The sequence below is a fragment of the Zosterops lateralis genome (genome assembly GCF_965231275.1).
Source record: "Zosterops lateralis genome assembly, chromosome: 1".
Classification (NCBI taxonomy): Eukaryota; Metazoa; Chordata; class Aves; order Passeriformes; family Zosteropidae; genus Zosterops; species Zosterops lateralis.
Genome location: NC_139762.1, coordinates 77,730,381 through 77,749,563, shown reverse-complemented (window position 1 = coordinate 77,749,563; position 19,183 = coordinate 77,730,381). Strand labels below are relative to the sequence as shown.

The following is a 19,183-nucleotide window of genomic DNA, read 5'->3' as shown; positions in this document are numbered from 1 at the left end:
CGAGCGGCTTTCCCGCTCCCCGAGAGGGCTGCAGGTGTAGGCTGCTCCCTCCGCCGCGCAGCATCCCGGCTCGGCCGGGGACGGGCCCTCCGCCCCACGGTGCACGGTCAGCCCCTCCGCGTTGGGGAGCGCCCCGCACCTCGGCGTGCGCCCCGCTCTGCTCGGGGCAGGGAGCCCGGCAGCGCCCTGCCCTTTCTTTTGAGGGGTGTGTGTTGGGGGGGGGGGGGTGATGCTGCAAGGTGCCTCGGCGGCCCCGCGGTGCGCCCCCCGCCCGGCCGATATTTAACCGCGGGCTCCGTGCGCCCCCTACGCGCCAGCGCCGCGCGGCGCATCCCCCGGAAATAAATAAATAAAGCCTGTGGCTTTTGAACTGCCCACAGACTGTCACAGGGAAGGGGGGAGGGAGGGAAAGAGGGAGGGGGAGAGAGTGAGAAATGCAGAGGCAGCAGCCGCGGTAGCAGTGCTCCGGCAGGCACCAGGCACTCCGGTCCCGGCGAGCGAGCGGGCGAGAGCCACAGCGCTCCGGGCCAGGCGAGGCGGCTCCGGGCCACCTGGGACTCTCTTTGTGACACCCCAGCACACAAACACACCGGCAGGGACACAGGAAAAACACATCAAGGTAAGACGCGGTGTGTCTCACTTATGGCGTTTACACAGCGAGAGTTTTGCCGTTTTTATCATTTCCCCTCCCGTTGTGTCTCGGCTGCGGGGAGAGGAGATGGGCGTGTGGATCGGGGAGAGCAGGGGGAGCGGAGCAGCCCGGGGGGCGCCCGCCCGGGCACATTTTAGGAATATCGCTGCGAGGAGCTCGATTCCTCGAGAGGGGAACACTTGGGAGCGGGACCGAGGCACAGAACGGACCGAGGGCGATTCCGTGAGGTTTAAATGCCCGGGAAGGCTCTCCCGGGGAAGGGTGGGGGTAGCGGTGGGTGTGGTGGGAAGAATAGTGGTTTATGCCCAATTTCTTTTCGATGCTTTTAGCCTCTTTCCAAAGGGAGTCTGCTTAATTTGTAACAATAATTTAAAACAAAAAGAAAAAAAAAAGGGGAAAAAAGGCAGATGCCCCGAGCTCTCCATGAAAGGAAGCGCTGGGAGAAGAGCACGCCCGGCGCCGGGAAGATGGCAGGGGGCTGGGCGGGGGGCGGCGGGGCTGCGGGGGGATGGCGGGGGCTCCGCGGGCTGCGGGGGCGGCGGGGCGGGCGAGCGGCGGGGGAGCGGCGCTCGCCCATTGTGGCCGGCGACAACGCGACTGTCCCCGGGGGAAGCGGCGCTGCCCCGCGGTCACGCGTGCGCCTGGACGAGCCGGCGGGTTGGAAGCGCCGCTCCCGGCGGGGCAGGACACGGCAGGACACGGCGGGGCCCGGGGGCGCGGCTGCCCCAGCGGGGGCACGGACCCGCCGTCGGACAGGACAGGGAGCGCCGCTGCCCCCGGTCCATGAATATTCACCGACCGCCGCCCCCCGCTTCCCACAGGTCCCCGTCAGCCCTCTCTCTGGCTTTCCGTTTTCCCTCCGCTAAAGAAAGCTACGATTCCCCTCGACCTTTTTTCTTTCCCCCCCCGCCCCGCCGTGCCGCCTCTCCCCCACGCACACGCGTGTCTTTCAAACGCGGCTCCCGCAGGGCGCTTTCCCCGCGCCTCAGCTGGGCGTGGCGCCTGCCGCGGGGGAGAAGGAGGCGGACACAGCACAGCCCGGGACACCCCCGCCCTCTGCCACCCCGGGCGGGCGCCGCGGGGGGATGCGGAGTGGGTGGGATGCGGGGCGGAGGAGGCTGCGGAGTGGAGGGGGGATGCGGCTGGAGGGGATGCGGAGTGTAGGGGGATGCGGATGGAGGGGATGCGGATGAAGAGGATGCGGCTGGAGGGGATGCAGAGTAGAGGGGATGCAGATGGAGGGGATGCGGATGGAGGGGATGCGGATGGAGGGATGCAGAGTAGAGGGGATGCGGATGGAGGGGATGCGGATGGAGGGGATGCGGATGGAGGGGATGCGGATGGAGGGGATGCGGGAAGCCCCCGCCGCCCGCCCGCGCCTTTGTCTGTGCCCGGCGCATGCGCGCAGGCGGCGGCGGAACAAAGCAAAGGCTCCGCGCCGCGACCCCCGGGCGCGCCCCCCCCCCCGCCCCCCGCCGGCCCCAGCGGGTTCGTGGGGGGACCCAGCGATGCCCCGGGACCCCTCCTGCCCCGCTGCGCCTGCCTCAGCTTTGGCCTCTGTCACCGTGCACCGTGATGGAGCGGACCCGTGCGCCCCCGCCCCTGTCAGCCCCCCGTCTGTCTCACCGACACGAAATTTGGCATTTAGGAAGGGGAAAGGCCCTCCCCGCCCGCAGCGGGTCTCGGTGGGCGGCAAGGGAGCCTGCGGTGCCCCAGAGCTGCCCCGCCCCGGCCCCGACACCGCCCGGGCTCTGGGCGGCCGCGGGGGCGGTGGGGCTGGGGGTCCCTCTGCGGCAGCCCGGGGTCGTTCCTGGTCCCTTTGGGCAGAGGGCTGAGCGTAGGAGCCGCAGGGGCAGCCCCTGGAGCAGGGACACCGCAGGACCTGCTCCCGGCCGGCTCCGTCAGGAGACACCGCGTGCTCTGCCCGCTCCCGGAGCATCCCCCTCCGCCCAGGGAAGCAATCTATGGAAGCGATCTATCGAGAGGAGGAGTGCGTGCGTGCGTGTTAGTGCGACATCTTGAGATCTCTTTTGTTCGAATTGTTGCGTCTCGATGCCGGCGTTGGTGCCTGTTCCTTCTGCACCGCTGTCCTTTCCCAGCTCTTGTCCAAAATTCGGATATATCTCTCTCTTTAGAGGGAGCGTGCTTAAGCCCGTTTGAAATGGATAAATTTGTAAGCTAATGACAGTTTCTCAGCAGAAGACAACTGGTTTGTTAGTCAGGCTGGAGTTAAAGCTGACAAAGGAATATTGCCGGTGGGCTTCTCAACAGGCGATGGCAGTGGGTTTTATTGCTTCCCCTCGAGGGCGATGAACATTCACTGGAAAACATACACCCCAAGGCCCCTTGCATGGCAATTACTTGATATTCCCAGTGTTTCCAATTAAGATCTCCTCTGAAGAATCCATCAGAGCCCTAAAATATGTCCAAATGTCCCCTCTCTGCTTGCCAGATGCTTGCCAGGCACCACCTAAACTGGCGGCCAGGCTTCAAACACTGAAGGGATTTTTCCCCTGCGTAGACGTTCCCCATTAGGGCAGGGAGAGTCTGGAGTGGGAGTGCCATACTGAGGGAAGATGCAGCATCTGCTGCTACTGCTCTCTCCAGGGGGGATACCTGGTCCCACACAATCCTTTTGTATTCAGGGTGTTTCTGAGGATTGTAGGCAACCTTTAGGGGTGAGGAAAAAAGAAGAAGCAAAGACGTGGCCAAAGGCTTTTGCACTTGCTGTCTACTCATTGTCTCACAGAACTTCATGTGAGGGAGAAGCTTTGTTTTGTAATCTCCCTCGCTAGTGAATTGCATGCGGTGGGTATTTTCTTTTTGTCTGGCTGTTTCAGTGTAGCAAGGGAGCACCAACTGTGATCTGTGGACAGAATAAACACAAAACGTTGGGAAATTCATGGTGGCTCTGCCTATTCTTGTATGCTTCATGTATGTTGTGTAATACAGGGAAATTGTATGTAGCTCCCCAAATGCAATCATGCAGTATTTTTCTGTTGATTTGAACCTGAGTATATAATACCTAGTTAAAATCAACATTAAAAAGGTAAAAATAGTAAAATCACTGTTCAAGTTATTGCCTCAAGCAATGATCTGGTGAAATTTTTTCTCTCTCCCCCACCCTCTTCCATACACCTTTGCATTTGAAATCAACACCGTCTGAAACAACGTGGTGATACAAAGTTGATTTATTTCAGAGTGGAACACCTTTGGCACATATCCTTACCATAAGACTACAGGGTATGCAACCTCCATAATTTCTGAGCCATGTCTAGAGCTGTCTCCAGTCCTTAAGTGTTCTGATCTTTCAAAATCAAGTCTGTGGAATAAATTGTGTTTTCCAAGTGAAGCTTCTTCTGTTTGTGCTGTGTTCCACTGGTAGCTTTGTCCCATGCAGTGAACCATGAAGTCCTTTAGCAGAACCTCCTTCGTACACGGCAGCTTCCTCCTGAACAATGGTAAATTATGGTAAATTCTTCCCTTGTGCCAGCACCCACCCATGGCCCAATGGGACGCACTGAGCAGGGTAGGAAAAAAAAGCTGGTTGCAGTGTAGAGGCGGACCTTCCCATTAAATTTTGGGAGAGTTCTGTGTGGTTACATTTTCAGACACTTGGCTACCATTGAGCTAGTTAATATTTGGAAATCTGCCATGGAAAGCTGATCTTGCACTAATTTTGAAAACAAGAATTTTGGAGGTTTATTTTTATTTTTTTTTTTTAATCACATCTGTATAAAGGGTATTCTGCATTTTTTTGTACATATTTGTGCACAAATCCCAGGTCTTGATTTAGGTGTGTAGGTGTAAGCATAGTATCCATGGATGCAATGTTAAGTTACTGGGTAAAATCTAGTTCTTCAAGTAAGAAAACTGGATGATCTTCAAATACCTAATGAAGAGTATAATAAGCAACCAATATTCAAGGGTTTATTTTCATCCATACAAGGGTAGTAAAGGCAGGCCATTTTGAGGTACACTACAGGAGTATGGAGACTGATTCATAGCCAAAGAAAGATACTTAGGAATGCCTTGGATTGTTTCTTCTGTGTCAATCAGGAATGAAAAGAATGAGGTAACAACGAGAGAAATCAAAGAAATTCTGAAAGCGTTATAGACTTGATAACAGAAACCATATGCAGCATAATGGGGGTTTCATGCATTAGTAGGAAATGCTTTCAAGATTAAAAAAATATGCAGGGGGAAGAAGGGGAGGAACCTCATGCAGAATGGAAAGGACTTTGAAGTCTTCCTTACAATATCTTGTATCTCACAGTTCTCTTCCCTAAAAGTGATGCCACCTAAGCTTCTTACTTCAAGATGGAGAAATGTGGTTAATATAAAAATGTATCTATTGATTATTTGGCATGAAAATTTATAAGTTTAAGATAGAAATAGATCGATAGCAATCCTTAAACATGAAAGATTCCTGACTTGCCAGAATCTGAAAATAAATCCTTTGACTTTCTTCTGCACACCAATAAATGTGAAGAGATACTGATTTGTAACACATGTTGAATGGTCAGGTTTTGCCTGGGAGCAAGATGTGTAGTAATTCCGTCTTAAGTACGGTTAATGGAGTTTAACTCTGAGGAAACAGTTTTATTAATAAAAACCTTCTGTCTTAGGATATAAATCATAGACTGATCTCTTTTGATGTGTTTGGTATTGTCTTCTGGAGAATAGGAATGAAGCAGTCTGTATAGTTGCCTGACTTGTTGTGTATATACTGCCAAGTCCCCCAGCAGTGTGATAGCATTGGAAAAGCCACATGCTTTTTAGTCACATGTTGCATAGTTTAGATTTTAGCCTGGTAAGTGGTGCCACGTATGATTATGATCTGCTGATCCAGGGATTTTTTTTTTAACTTTTAGGAATTTGAATGCCTTTTCAAAAGATTTTATTTTGTGTACACTGCCTTAGCAGTTGTTCAGAACAGCATGACCTGGTGCTTTATGTAAACCATACGACTAATGGCAGGATCTTCAGTTTGATTAGAGACTTACTGTCCTTACAAAGAATACAACACTGAATGTATAGTAGGAGTGGGCCTTAGCTACCAATCTTGATGGATAATATCATGATGGTGATTGTAATACCACTCGTGCCTTGGCATGAGGAGGATATGAATGCACTGTTGAAGCATAACCTTTTCCTTTAGGCAAAAGCCTAGTATCTGTAATGACAAAGTTTCCCAAGGACTAATTTTAAAGACAGAAATCTATGCCACCATGACTTTGCATGGCAAATGGAAGCTAGTTCTGTACAAGCAGAGAAATCAGGGCTTCTTGCTAGCTCCTGTTTCAATAGTGTTTTAATACTCAATGGATGCAGAACATAACCCCTGCAGAAGAGCAGAGCCTGATTATAGTTTTTGAACTTGCTGCTATTACTATTTTTTTTTGTGTGTGTGTGTGTGTGGTTGGTTGGTGATGGAGGGGCTCATATTCATAATTTCATCTTGATGTGATTAATTATTTTAGGATGAAGTAGATGGACACATAGCAGGATCCTGTAGATATGCATCTGCTAGACAAATTTAAGATGATTGCTGAACTATGGAGAAGAAATGAAGCAAAGTTAGACAAAACAAAGAATGATCAAAAATTATAGAACTGATGCAAGTTTCTTCTCTTTCTACCTTAGAAAAACACATGCCAAACATGTACAAATCAGGATGTAGAAAACGGTGAAAACCCAATTACAAACATAGTCAACATGGAAGAGTTACACCATGAGAAATTCTGTGGTATGTGCTTGTCTGAGATAGACTGGAGCCAGAGAATTGCTACATCAGCTTCCTGTAATCATCCTTCCTCAAGGCAGTGAAGCGCGTCATTAGTGGAGAATGAAAACAAAAACAAAAACAGGGTAGAGGTGGTATAAAATTAAGAGTCTGAAAAAGGACAGGGTGAAGCCTGTCACACTGGATGAGGTGTTCAGATTATTTCTACATTTCCCTTTCATACGCAAAGCTTCCAGTAGCGCAAAGTTGCTCTATTTTGGCCAGTGCTGGTAAGTGCATAATTGACTTTTGCTGCTAATTGTGCAGATCTGGTGGGAGGAGGCAAATTCAGTGAGATCTGAGCTGGTGAAGACAGTTCTTATGGGTTTCTTGCTGTCCCCATAAAAACTGAAGCAAATGGGGAAGATGTGGTAGCTGCTGTATTCAACACTTCCTAACTAGATATGCTGAGAGAGTGGGGCTCATTTTCATCCAGCAGCTTCACTCAGCCCTGCATATAAATCCTGCTCCAGTGAATGTATAGTCTGCACTGGGAACAGCTGGTGTCACTGAAGAGAGGGTGAAAGATGTTTGTTGGCCATTGCTTTGCTTTTCAGATCTACAGGCCTTGCAAAGCAAGACAGATGGGAGTTCTCCAGAGGATGAATTAAAAATCAGACCAGATTCTCCAGGCTTTTCCATTCCACACGTTACTTGAGCTGTAGGACAGTACTGTTGGTTGGTAACTTTATTTCGCTTGCAGCTTTCACTAGGAGCATGTGAGGCTTCTGTAGGGTACCTGAGTGCTCAGGATAGCCTCCGAGCCTGTAATTCAAATGCTTAAATTAGCAGAATGAAGCAAATGTGGGAATGTGGAAACCCTTGTTTGCAGTCCACACATACTCTATGTAACTCCAACAACCATAGCTAAGAGCTTTCTGATAGCTCTAGAATGTTGCATGTAGGATGTGAGAGTTCAAGGAGAGTGACAAGTTGTCCTTAAAGATATCTTTTTTTTTCTGAAAGATCTTGTACTACTCACAGGGGAAAATTTTAGTGAGAGGAATTTATTCATTCTCTGCTTCTGTATGCTGTTCCCTTTTCTCATTTCCTACCCTCAGAGATATTCATGTCGAAGAACACCATCCTCTGCTGAAGAGGTACTAGCAGAAACCTTTTAAGCTGCTTGTAGCCATCTGATGTTCGACTAGTATTCTGCATTTTGATGATTTATTCAGTGGTAGTTTCCCTAGTGATATCTAGAGGAACGTTCAGCTTTCTGCATAGTGGCCCATCCTTTCCCTCCAGTTGCCTTGAACAGATGACATTACCTTAATGAATTAGCTTTTAGAGCCAAGCTAAGTAAGGGCTGCCATGTGCACTGAAATATGATATTTCACCGGAGTGCACTCTTTTCCTGTTCATGTAATAGTGAGTAGAAGCCTCAACAGAGCTCAATAAAACTAATATTATGGGGTTTTTTTATAAGCACTAGAATGATTATTAGGTCACTAAAAGTTCAGCTGTCATCTTCTTCTGTGGATGAGTCAGTGACTGACAGATTCATGAAGAAATTATTGGTGCTGCTAGGAATAGGAATGTGGCACTCCTTATGGTGTCTCATTTCCTGACTGAACAGCACACTGGATTGACAATCCCACTTGGCCACGATGTATTGAAAGTGGCCTTCAGTGTGGAGGTACCTTCTGTTACCAAGGGTTCAAACTGGACTGCAAGTCTCCTACAGGTGTTTTTGCAAACACCTCTTGGAACGTCACTGTTACCAAGACTTTATGGAGATGAGCAAACATATCAGTTAACAGACAACAAATGCTCGAAGCCGGATAAATATTGTGTCTTTAAATACTTGCCATGTGTGTTCTGAGTTGGAGTTGATATATGGAGTATGGTGTTGAGGGAAATGGGCTGGCACTGCGTGCTCTCCCACAGCCATTGACCCTGTGAGGAACATCCAAGTGCCTTACCATCTGAAACACAAAGGTGATAGAGAGCGAAGGAAGTTCTGCACTGACAGATTCATGGTTCAGAAGAAAATATCTGTCCAGGAGATTTCTGTGGAACAATGAGAGTAAATTTACAGGCTGAGAAATATTTATCTCAGTAGCTTTCATTTCCTTTCTACTTAAAAAAACAAATCCTTTGGCACATTTTCTTCTGACTGAAGAAGCTATTTGTTCTTGTTAGAAACAGTATTCTAACCTGTTGGGATGCATCGTATTTTCTCTGTCCATATTTGTAAATGTATCCCATTTAAAAAAGTTTTGTTGTCTTCAAGCTAATTTTTCATCTAGCTTTGTCTCTGTGCCCTTCCTTGCCATGTTACTGTAGCTCACTTATCTGCATTTAAATTAAATTAGCATGGTGGCTATGTAGCCATTTCCCTTGCTTATCCTTTCTAGAAGTCCGTATTTTCAGCCATGAACTAACTCAGCCTATTTCAGGGAACACCTTGATAATCACACAGTAACATGCAGTGTGTGCATTAGCAGACATGCAGAACACAGGAAGATCTATGTCATCAGCTTAATTGTGTGCTGGCATTCATATGTAATGAACAGGGGTATGAGTCCAGAACCACGTCTTGTAAAACTTTAATTTTAAACTCTATAACTCATGCTAACAGACCCCAGTGGTTTGCATACATATGGCTCCCAAATCTAGATGTTCACTAAAATGAGATCATATCAACATGAGAACTTGGTCTTAAACAAAGTTTCATGCAAATCCTGTAACAATATGGAAAACTTGGAGCTCTGCCAGATGAAAGCATTCAACAGTTTTAAACTTCTTACCAGCTGAAAAAATATTAATGTGATTTCCTCTGCTGACTGAAAGGGGAGAGGATTTTTCCTTTTTACGCATTGTTTTAGTTTTAAACAAAAGTGACTCTTGACTAAATGAAAAAAAAAAAAAAAAAAAACCACCAGCAAACCCAAACCTGCTGTGATAGCTTGAATTGTCAGTCTTATTTTCAAGAAGAACTAGATTTGTTTGATTCCTGTAGAAAATTAAATTGCTGCAAGCTCATAATTAGACTGCATTAGTGAGTTGAAAAACCTTCCAGAACACAGCTTTACGGGAAACATTTGCTATTATGAAAGACAAAGCTTGTCTGTCAAGCTGTGGCTGTGCTGGGTTGCATATTGCATAAAGGCCAGTAGCTGTCACAGTCATACTGGTCAGGGCTTCTTTTATAGAGAGACATTCTTTGGATCCACTTCTAATTGCTCTAGATTTTGATTGTGTCTAAATAAAGCATAACATCTATAAATGATGGAGATGACAACGTGATTGCTGTGGACATTGAATGCGATGCCATCAAGGTGAGGACCAAGTGAGTTCATGATGACAGATATCTATGTCTTTTATTCTGAGGGACAAGTTTGTATCTACAGGGTAAAGACACAAAATAGCTTTTGGTCTCTGTGGAGGGTGCCCACGTAGGGGGCCAGGGAATTGAAAGGTATTGATTTAGATCATCTGCTGTACATTGTGCTCCCAAAAAAACCTCCTCAAAGGACATTATTTTCATTAGAATTGCAGCTAGTCATCTCAGTTAACTGACTCCGTAGACAGAGAAAACTTACAGTGTTGATAGAGCCAAAATAATAGATAAATATAAGGTTTATTCGCAGCCTGATGTCCGCCTACAAGCCCTTTCAAGTTTTGAATACTAATGCTTGCTTCAAGTACACGGAAGTTTTGTGCATTGGAATTGAAAAACCAGAGTCCTCCCTAGTGCCGAACTTCCTTTTCAACACCCTGGGAATTTGAATGTGGGTCTACTACCTGGTCCTCAGCATTTTATGGGTTTTTTTCTAAGCTTCTAGTTCCTGGCTTGACTCTCTTGCCTGTCTCACCCTGCTGTCTTTGGAAACCTCACCTCTGATCAGCCTTAGGGATTCCACTTGGGAAGGAGCTCCTCTGGTCTTTTTGAAACAAACAAATAAAATCAGACTGTCCAAGGGAGCCTTCTGGGCTGTCTTGCAGTGGCTTTGGTGAGACTGTGTCAGTGGTTGGAAGTCATTGGCTGCTGCACTAGTGATGTTCATTGACTCCCTGTTCTGGAAAGAAGACCAAAGAGATGAGTTAATTATTACAAATGCCCTGTTTTATCTTAATTAATCTAGCCATGTGATCCTGGTCCCCTGATCTAATTAGCTAAGGAGATAGTTAAATAAAACTTCATGTATCTAGGCGCATTTAGCTATTTGTGGTTAAATCTGCTCACGGTTCCTAAGAGACTATATCTCAAAGTTACAGAGCCACAGCCAGGAATATATTCATATGAAATAAAAAAAAATACAGAGAGTTCATCTTAACTAACACAATGGAATATTTTTTAATCTTAGCAATATGCCTCATAGCTTACAATCACCTTAAAGCCTTTCATGACAAAGAGTCATCTTTCTGTGTTCTGTCACTAAGGTCTAGCAAGTTAACTTGAGTTGTACACAAGAAATGAGATTTACACTGTTCATGTAGATAACTTTGGACTGCATGAGGAAAAGAGTGACTCTTTGCTTTGTAACAGGTGACAGATGATCAGTTAAGCTGATTTAAAATTATTTAAATAATTTTTAATGAATAAATCATAGTAAAAATTCCTTGACTGTGGAATAATTTCTTATAAAGACAGTATGTGGTAGTTGTTGGGAATATGTGGTCAGAGTTACCATAAAGAAGACTTTGTTGACAAGAAAGGGAAGACAAGGATAACAGAGGTCCATTCCTTAGTTGTGTTAAGTGTTTAGAAACAGAATAGAATAAATTGCCCTTTAACTATCCTAAAGTGGACATTGAAGAATTTCCTTTTTTATATATCATGCTTTGAACATTTAAAGATATTACTTGCATGGGTCATATGCCACATAAAAGAGAGCTACTGTTCAAGTGGATGCACATGTAAACAATAAGAGTGATCAAACAGGACCTGTGAAAGGGAGAAATGAACATTGATTTTGTGCAGTGTAAAGAAGCGAATGATTATTTTAAGACTAGGTAAGAAATAACCATTGGGAGATTACTTAAATGTGACTCATTCTGCCTTGGAGCAAGGAGAGGAAATAACTTCTCTTGAGGTGTCTTTCAGTCTTGTGGTTTGTGTGATCAGAGACATGGGGAACCTTTGGAGTGAACCAGTTCGTGAATGCAGCGAAATAAGTTCAGTTGAAACAAAATCCTTCCCAAGTGTACTGATTTATTGGCAGTGTGTCTGAGGTCTGTTAATATTGAGATCCAAAGGTGACCCCTCTGCTAATATGCTTTATTGGCATGGTATATACTAGAAATAAACACACAAATAGGGCTTTTCTAGAGCTGGGAAGAAGCTATTTAGTTTGTTGATGCTGAACAGTGTAGGTTGTTAAATGGAGATTTCTCATAGTACTTTTGACAGAATTCTTTAAATGGGCTTTAAGTTTGAGGCTATTCTTCAAATTAGAGCTGATGTGCAAGAAGGGGAATAAAGCTTACAAAAATGATTGAGGCTTTTCAGTTCCCAAATTTTATTTCAAGACAGTGATAAGTAATCATGTTTGTATGTTTGAAAATTTTACTCTTCAAGCCCAGAATGAAATTTTGTAACTGTATCTGGGTCAGTTGTGTACTTCTGATAACACTAGGATGTCTTTTGCTGCTTAATCTGTAGGCTGCAGAAACGTTTTCTGGTTTGTTCCACAGATGAGTGGAGAAGGCTCTTCACATGTTTTCAACATATGGTGACTGAAACTTAATGGTATAATAACAATAGCTTGGAAATTTATATAATTTCTAAAGAAATCCTTGGTGTATTCATAAATGCTTTTGAATAAACACAATATTTAGCTGAACAAATATCTTTGTGCAGTTTATCTTTTGTGTGCAGGTGGGCAGCTGCCTTTGAAGTTCCTGGTTTAATACCAGGGGCTATCCATGCTGCTTTGGACTGTGTGTTTGAAATCAATCAATCAATCAATTAATCAATCAATTTTTCCTACCTGAGGGCAACTTAAGAGGTATTTAGTTTCCATATGTGCTTGCTGGAAATAGTATGCTCTCAAGAAGCACTTGCAGATTTTGCCTCTGTTTTTCTGTTTAATATACCAGATTCTTGGCTAGTTGCCTGTGTCTTGGTATTATTAGAGATAAGGGAATGCTCACCTTCATTTAGCTGCTAATTGTTAGATTATTTAGCAATGTATGGAGGTCAAGTCGTGCACAGCAGTGTGTTGGCACTTTTTAAAGCAAACCTTTCCAAGAAGGAGGCATATTTAGGAGCAGAACTAGAGTGGTGGGCTTGATTCTGGTTGTATTCATGTTGATCAGTGAGTATCTGATTTGAATCTAATTGAGTTGCACTAATAAAGTCAGAGCTGTGAGCCACTAGAATTTTACTGTAATTTGGATGGTTGAGTGGGCAGCACTGATTGGGATTGATGTTCAGATAGATAGATAGATAGATAGCTATATAGCTATATAGATATAAATATAATTTATATATAGATATGGATATAAATATACTTGCTTGTGTTTGCAATCGTAATACAAAAGCATTTACCAGAATATTAATCCCAGTGTTCTGTCATCCATCTGCTTTTCTGCGTTTCTCCTTGCTTCCTTTGAGAAACCAGCGGTAGGTTAATTTGAATAGTATCGATGTTGAAGGCAAGTTTTCTACTGCCTGAAGAGGAAGAAGCATTATCTTTTTAACCTATGCAAGGTAAGTGTGTGCAGCAGTGCAGTTTCCATGTTGAGAAGATGGGTCAGAAAAAAACATGCCTTAGGTTAGAATTATTTTAGTTGGAAACAAAATCCCAGGCATTAGGTCTTATTAATATTAATAAGCTCTTATAAACTGACACGAAGTACTGCAAAATGGAATTGTTTTTTTCCAGTTCATGGGCCTGTACATGAGAAAGAGCACAGCTAGAAATTATGGCAATGAGGAAAAGGAGTGTGCCCTGGATAAACAGGGTTCTGCAAGTGTGTACTACTATGCAGTAGCATGTACTGTGGTAGGTAGGAAGTGTGTAGTAGTGTATGCACAGGCAGTGCCCTCTTCTCTGCAGGACATCGCTGCGTGGGAGCTACTGAATGAGGGCTGTGGGTTAGAGTGGTTGTGGGGCTTTCACTGCTTATCCTTGAGTCAGCATCCTGCATCAGAGCTTCCTTCAGCTGTGTTTTGGTGGTTAATCTGGTTTTGTTAAAACTGTTCACTAGTAATCCAATCAAGCCCGTTTCATCACCTGCCTTATGGAGCTCTGCAGGGAAAGGAACAGGTAAGCAAGATGAAGGACTGAAAATGACATGTTGGAACTTTATTTACAGGTTGATAAATCCTAGAAAAAAGTTTTTGTTTTTAAGTGCTGTGTGCATGCCGGTGCTTAAACTCAGAGCTGGTCTGATTTGTCATAGAGAAATATCTCACAGGTATCAGTCAGATACGGTTGACACAATGAGTCATTTTTACAGAAATCTTTTCTACCGAACAGACAGGCTAAGAAAAATAAACATGAATTTTAAAAACAACACTCAAGTTTGTATTTCGGGACGAGAGTATGTTTTTGAGACTACTATCTGCAACATCCTCTGCTATGAGGACAAGCTGAGAAGGCTGGGGTTGTTCAGGCTGGAGAAGAGAAGGCTACAGGGAGACCTTAGACCAGCCTTTCTATACCCGAAGTGGCCTATAAAAAAGCAGGAGAGGGGCTTTTTAGAAGGACATGTAGGGATAGGACAAGGGGGAATGGCTTTAAACGAAAAGGGTAGATTTAGATTAGATATTAGGAAGAAATTCTTTGCTGTGAGGGAGGTGAGGCACTGGAACAGGCTGCCCATAGAAGCTGTGGATGCCCCAGCCCTTGGTTTAGTAGAAGGTGCCCTTGCCCATGGCAGGGAGCTTGGAACTAGATCATCTTTAAGGTCTCTTCAGACTCAAACTGTTCTGTGATAATAAAAAGATTTCCATTTTCTACTGTCAGGTAACTAGCCACTAAATAAAGAGTACAATTCATAAGAACTTCTAGGTTTAAGACCTAAACCATGCAATGTGACACAAAGCCTATGGACTAATTAGTGTTAATTAATGAAAGACATATACAACATGGACAGTCAAGGGTTTGCATCCTTTGCTCTTGCTGACTTCAGCTGGGGTATTAGTCTTGTCTCCTATAAAACAGTCAGCAGACTGTTACCTTGTTTTGGTTGGGTCAGGCTCAGCCTCTGCTGATAGAGCTGTCTACTCTATGCTATACAAAGTATCAGCTGGCAAGAGAATGTCTCTGGTCTGAGCCCTCACTGAGGTGTTGAAAGCTCAGGTTCAAGTCAAAAATCGGCAGGGGGGAATTGAAACATGCTCTTTTACAGAAAAAGTGACCCTCTTTAAGCAAAGAGCAGCTAAATTTTCACCTGTTGGACTGTGAAAGCTTATATAAAAATGCCATAAATACCAATCTTTTGGAGGACTGTAACAGGTTTTTACCATGTAGTTCTAGTATAAAGAAAATGTCTTTGTTTGAATTCATAATTAAATATGTACTCCTTATGCTGTTTTGCAGTATTTTATTTGTAGGAGTTACTGGGAAGATGTTCAAGTCCCCAATTGCCAATTAAATGCCTGGCATGAATCACAGAGCTGGTCCCATTACCTTACATTAAAGACAAAAAACATAGTGTGAAAAATATAAATTTACATTACAATATCTGTGATTTTTTTTTCCCCTTATTTGAGAACTAATCCCATCTATGGTGTTAGATACTTCCACTCCAAGGGTGCGGGTATGACAGCTGACCTGAACCAGCAGCTCCATGGGGTGGACTGGCTTCATGCTCTCCCCTGTTTGTTTTGTTTTTCTTCTGGCTGGGCTCCTTTCCTCACAGCTCAGTGAACTGAATCACCTCACACAAGGCTCAGCTAAGAGCCAGACCAGCTGCAAGGGAAGAGGAGCTGGCAGTGGCTGTCCCACCTGACAGCAAGCTACTTCATTTGGCTTAGCTGTATCACCTAAATACACCTTCATTTCAATATTGTAAAATTTTTAATGTTATTCATCTAAGCATGCTTTTCATCTAAACCCACATTTGTAAGATGATTCATCTAATGACTAGAACATGGAAACATCACATTATGAAATTTAAAAAATAATTGTGCTTTAAACCAAATTATGAAATCTTCCAATAAAATGCATTTGTTTTAAAATATAGCAAGTGAATTACTTCAGTCATGAAGGGCTAAATATGCCCAAAGACCACTGTATGTCTTGCAAGGGAGTTCCAGTGTGGGAAATCAGAACTGAGTTATTCAGACTGTGACCTTTAATGACCATCTTGACCATCTGCATCTCCTATATCCATTATTTTGTGTAAATGAAGACTGACTCAAAAATCTTAGTGGTGTTTTTCTTTTTCTTTTTTTTTTTTTTTAATTGTTGTTGGTTGATTGGTTTGGGTTTTTTTGTTTTGTTTTGTTTTGTTTTTGTCTTTTTAAATAGTTTCCTGTTAAAGCAAGCAATAACCCTTATGGTTTATCATGCAATCCTTTTGTTTACATCTGAGTGAAGACTGTTGTGTAAAACTCAGGTGTGAGTAAAGTGGTATGGTGAGTAAAGGGATGCCTCTGACCATTAGACATTTTGGTGTCTTGGCCAGGAGCCAGACTACTCAATGGATATTGTGATCCTGGCATTGCAGTAGAGTTGCAGAAGGCACACTAAATTCTCATTTCATGTTGTCTTTTGATTTGAGTAATTAAAATAGTGAGTAGGTTGTTATTATAAAACTGTTATGTTGAACTGGAAACTTGGGTTCATACTTTCAAGTTTCTTAGTGTTTGCTTAATGCTGGTTGGAGGGAGTTTGGGGGATTTCCACAAGTTTTAATCAAGGGGCCTCTATTTTAATTACAAATACATATTTATGATCTCTTCAAAGGAGTTGAGGGGTTTTTGTTTGGGTTTTTTGTTTAATATAAGAGTCACCTAGAGCTTGCTTCAAAAGGTAAAGGGTATTTTAGCTTGACAGTTTCATCTGTAATTCTCGATTCTCACTACAAAACAGGTCGTTCAGACTACAAGCTGTACTTGATAGAATTAGTTCAGTAAAGCAGCAATCAAAACATGTTGCACATAACAAATTGCTACACCAGTGCTCGTTTAAGAAATCCTTTTTATCATAAACAGGAACTTAGCGCTTTTTCTGAAATGTCTTATCCTGTGGAAAGCTGCTCAGTGTAATTTATGATTTCTCACTTAGTGTATTTATGAAACAGCTGTAAATCTGCACTTCGTTTTGTACAGGGGTTTTGTATTTATGTCTCCTGTGTCAGCCATTTGGCTGCAGGAAAACGGTACCACTTGCTCAAGGGAGGGGAAGTTAGCTCTGTTAGCCAAACATGAGACAGTTTGTCAGGACAGCAAGGTAAGTGTGCTATTCTTGTGTAAAGCTGTGTTTTATGATGTGAGCCCAGCAATCATATTGTCTTTTCATGCAGTAACTCATTGGACACTTCCTGCCTATGAAACTCCCGGAGAAGTCTTTTCTACCATGTCCTGAGGCAATGCAGTAAAAAGAAAGGCCTATTGATGGGATTTTTGAGAAACCAACTGCAAGTAAATGCATTTTCTGATTTTATCTGGAAGTGGAGAGTAGTTGGACCAGCCTCATCCATCAGATCTACAGCTTTCTGCTTGTTTATATTGCAGCCATAAAAGTGGGAGTCTGTCCATCATGCATTTGGTAGCTTTAGAAGTGCAGGAGTTGGCTCTGTTCACAGCAGCACCATAGCCACATTCATGAGGAAGCTCTGTGGGAGCTAATTTTATCCTTCTGAGAATTTTAACTACCTCCTGTAGAATTTCACATGCATTTTGCCCTACTGCTTTCCCACTAGCATGGACACCAGTATGTTATACTTCTGTGTGCCTTCCAACTGCATGTTTCAGTATCAGTTTCAGTATTGCTTTGCCTGGAGTAAGTGTCCTTGTTCCATTCTTTTCAATTGAATTAAATTGAACAAAAGTAACCTATAAAAATCAGTGGTAATCATACCAGTTTTATCTTTCATTATAAAAACATTTTTTTTGCACATGCTTTTCAGAAATGCTTGTAAAATCTAACAAACCCTCTTCAGTTTTAAAAAGCTGAGTAATTACCAAATGGCAACATGAGAGATGACAGTAATGATGGAGATCCATTGGCACGCTTCTATATTTGGATGGCACTACAGAGATTGAATCCATCCTACAAGTGTTAATGGGTCCAATACCATCCCTTCAGCACAGATAGTCAGCATAAATGCAGGTTAAAGCACATCAGTGTTCCCTCTGGTAAAGGCAGCATGACACTGACCCCTGTTTTCTAGTGTTTTTGCTTCTTTAAAGCAAACTCACATTGAGTGAAAGAATGAAGCTTCTCGAAACTGTAATGTAACTTAGATGACAAATGTATGGCTGGCACATCATCCCTGATATAAATACTAAAAGCAGTCAAGGAGAACAGACTGAAAAAAACCACCAGTTTTTGACTTGGAAAGTTATGTTCTCACAAATCTTTCTGACCTGACCACCCCTGGGCAATGCCACGTGGCTTCTTGTTGGGGAATCTTCCAAGCACTTGGGAGTGTGAGGAGCAGTGCCTGAGAGATTACCCAGTGGTCCTGCTGGGCAAGCTGCACAACTGTGCTGCTGCATCAAAACCTGCTTCCTTTTCCTTCTGCCTGTGAATTTTTTTGCACATCTACACTGCTGATGCTGCTGGGAGGTCTTTGTGATGCACTCGTGATTTTGAGTTAGCTCAAGGTATGTACTAGAGCTGCACGGCAGCAAAGGGCTCAGCAATCTGCAGAAAGCTTGCAAGTAGCGCTGCAGATGCACAAAATATTAGTGGAGGCTGTGCTTTGGGTAGCCACATGGCCACCAGCACCTGGTGCAGCTGGTGTTGGAGGCAGGCAGCGTGCCTTGGCGCTGCAGGCGGTCTTGTGCGAGCCTGTGCCTGATGGGGCCTTGCAGCTCTCCAGCTCCTCACCTGCATTAGCATGTCTGATTGAAAAGCTGTTTGTTAAGAAGACTCCAGTAGGTGTAAAAGCTGTTGCCTCTGAGAGGAAGAAAGGTGACTTTTTGTGAAGAACTTCTTGAGACGAAGGAAGAAGCTATATGAATTTTCATCTGAAACTCAAGTGCTAATAATACATAATCACTGAAAAAATCTAATCTGAATATTAATGGCTCCCTCTGCTCTTTTGCGAAGACAAACATTTCTTTCTAAATCTCAACAAAGCAAGCTTTTAATGTGGGTCAAATGGAAATCCTGTTTATTAAAAAGCTGCTAAAGACAACTAGATTTTTAATTTCAATGGAAGAGGCTTCTCTGTGACCCTTAAAGGCATGCCAGTGGACTCTTCCAGCACATGCCTCAGTAAACAACAAATGAATCACTGAGGTGCTCTAACAAGGATTGATGTGTCCACCCAATTAGAGGAATATAAAGAGCTCTGCCTTGAAATTCTGGGTTCATTTGGGTTGCTCTGCTACTTCCGCAGTCTAGCGCTGAAGCATTGCTTCAGGGGTGTGTTGGCCTCAACAACTGGCTTGTGTGCGTTGTCCCAGCTAACAAGTACAATTTTTGTACAGATACTTCTGCTATGAAGTACACCAGCAGAGAAATAAAAAAATAACTCTGAATGTCAAAGACAAATCCCTCACTAATATCTGTTTAAGCTAAGAGCAAGATCTTCTCCAATTTAGCACTGCTACGAGTGTGATTGATAAAACTCATTAATCACCTGCTTACAGGGGCTTGCAATTTCTTTAC

The 19,183-nt window shown here is 43.8% G+C and overlaps 1 protein-coding gene across 4 annotated transcripts in view; it reads left to right on the top strand.

The window, feature by feature from the left end:
* The first annotated feature begins 474 nt into the window (after window positions 1–474).
* Window positions 475–19,183, top strand: part of BASP1 (brain abundant membrane attached signal protein 1) — a 50,064-nt gene continuing 31,355 nt past the window's right edge. Inside the window, exon 1 of one of the 4 annotated variants that reach the window (XM_083876397.1) lies at window positions 475–619. The gene's annotated coding sequence lies outside the window, so the exon portion shown is untranslated. Of the gene's footprint in view, window positions 620–855; window positions 880–6,646; window positions 6,668–19,183 lie in introns of those variants that run through there. The other 3 variants (XM_083876400.1, XM_083876398.1, XM_083876399.1) reach the window with 3 other exon arrangements.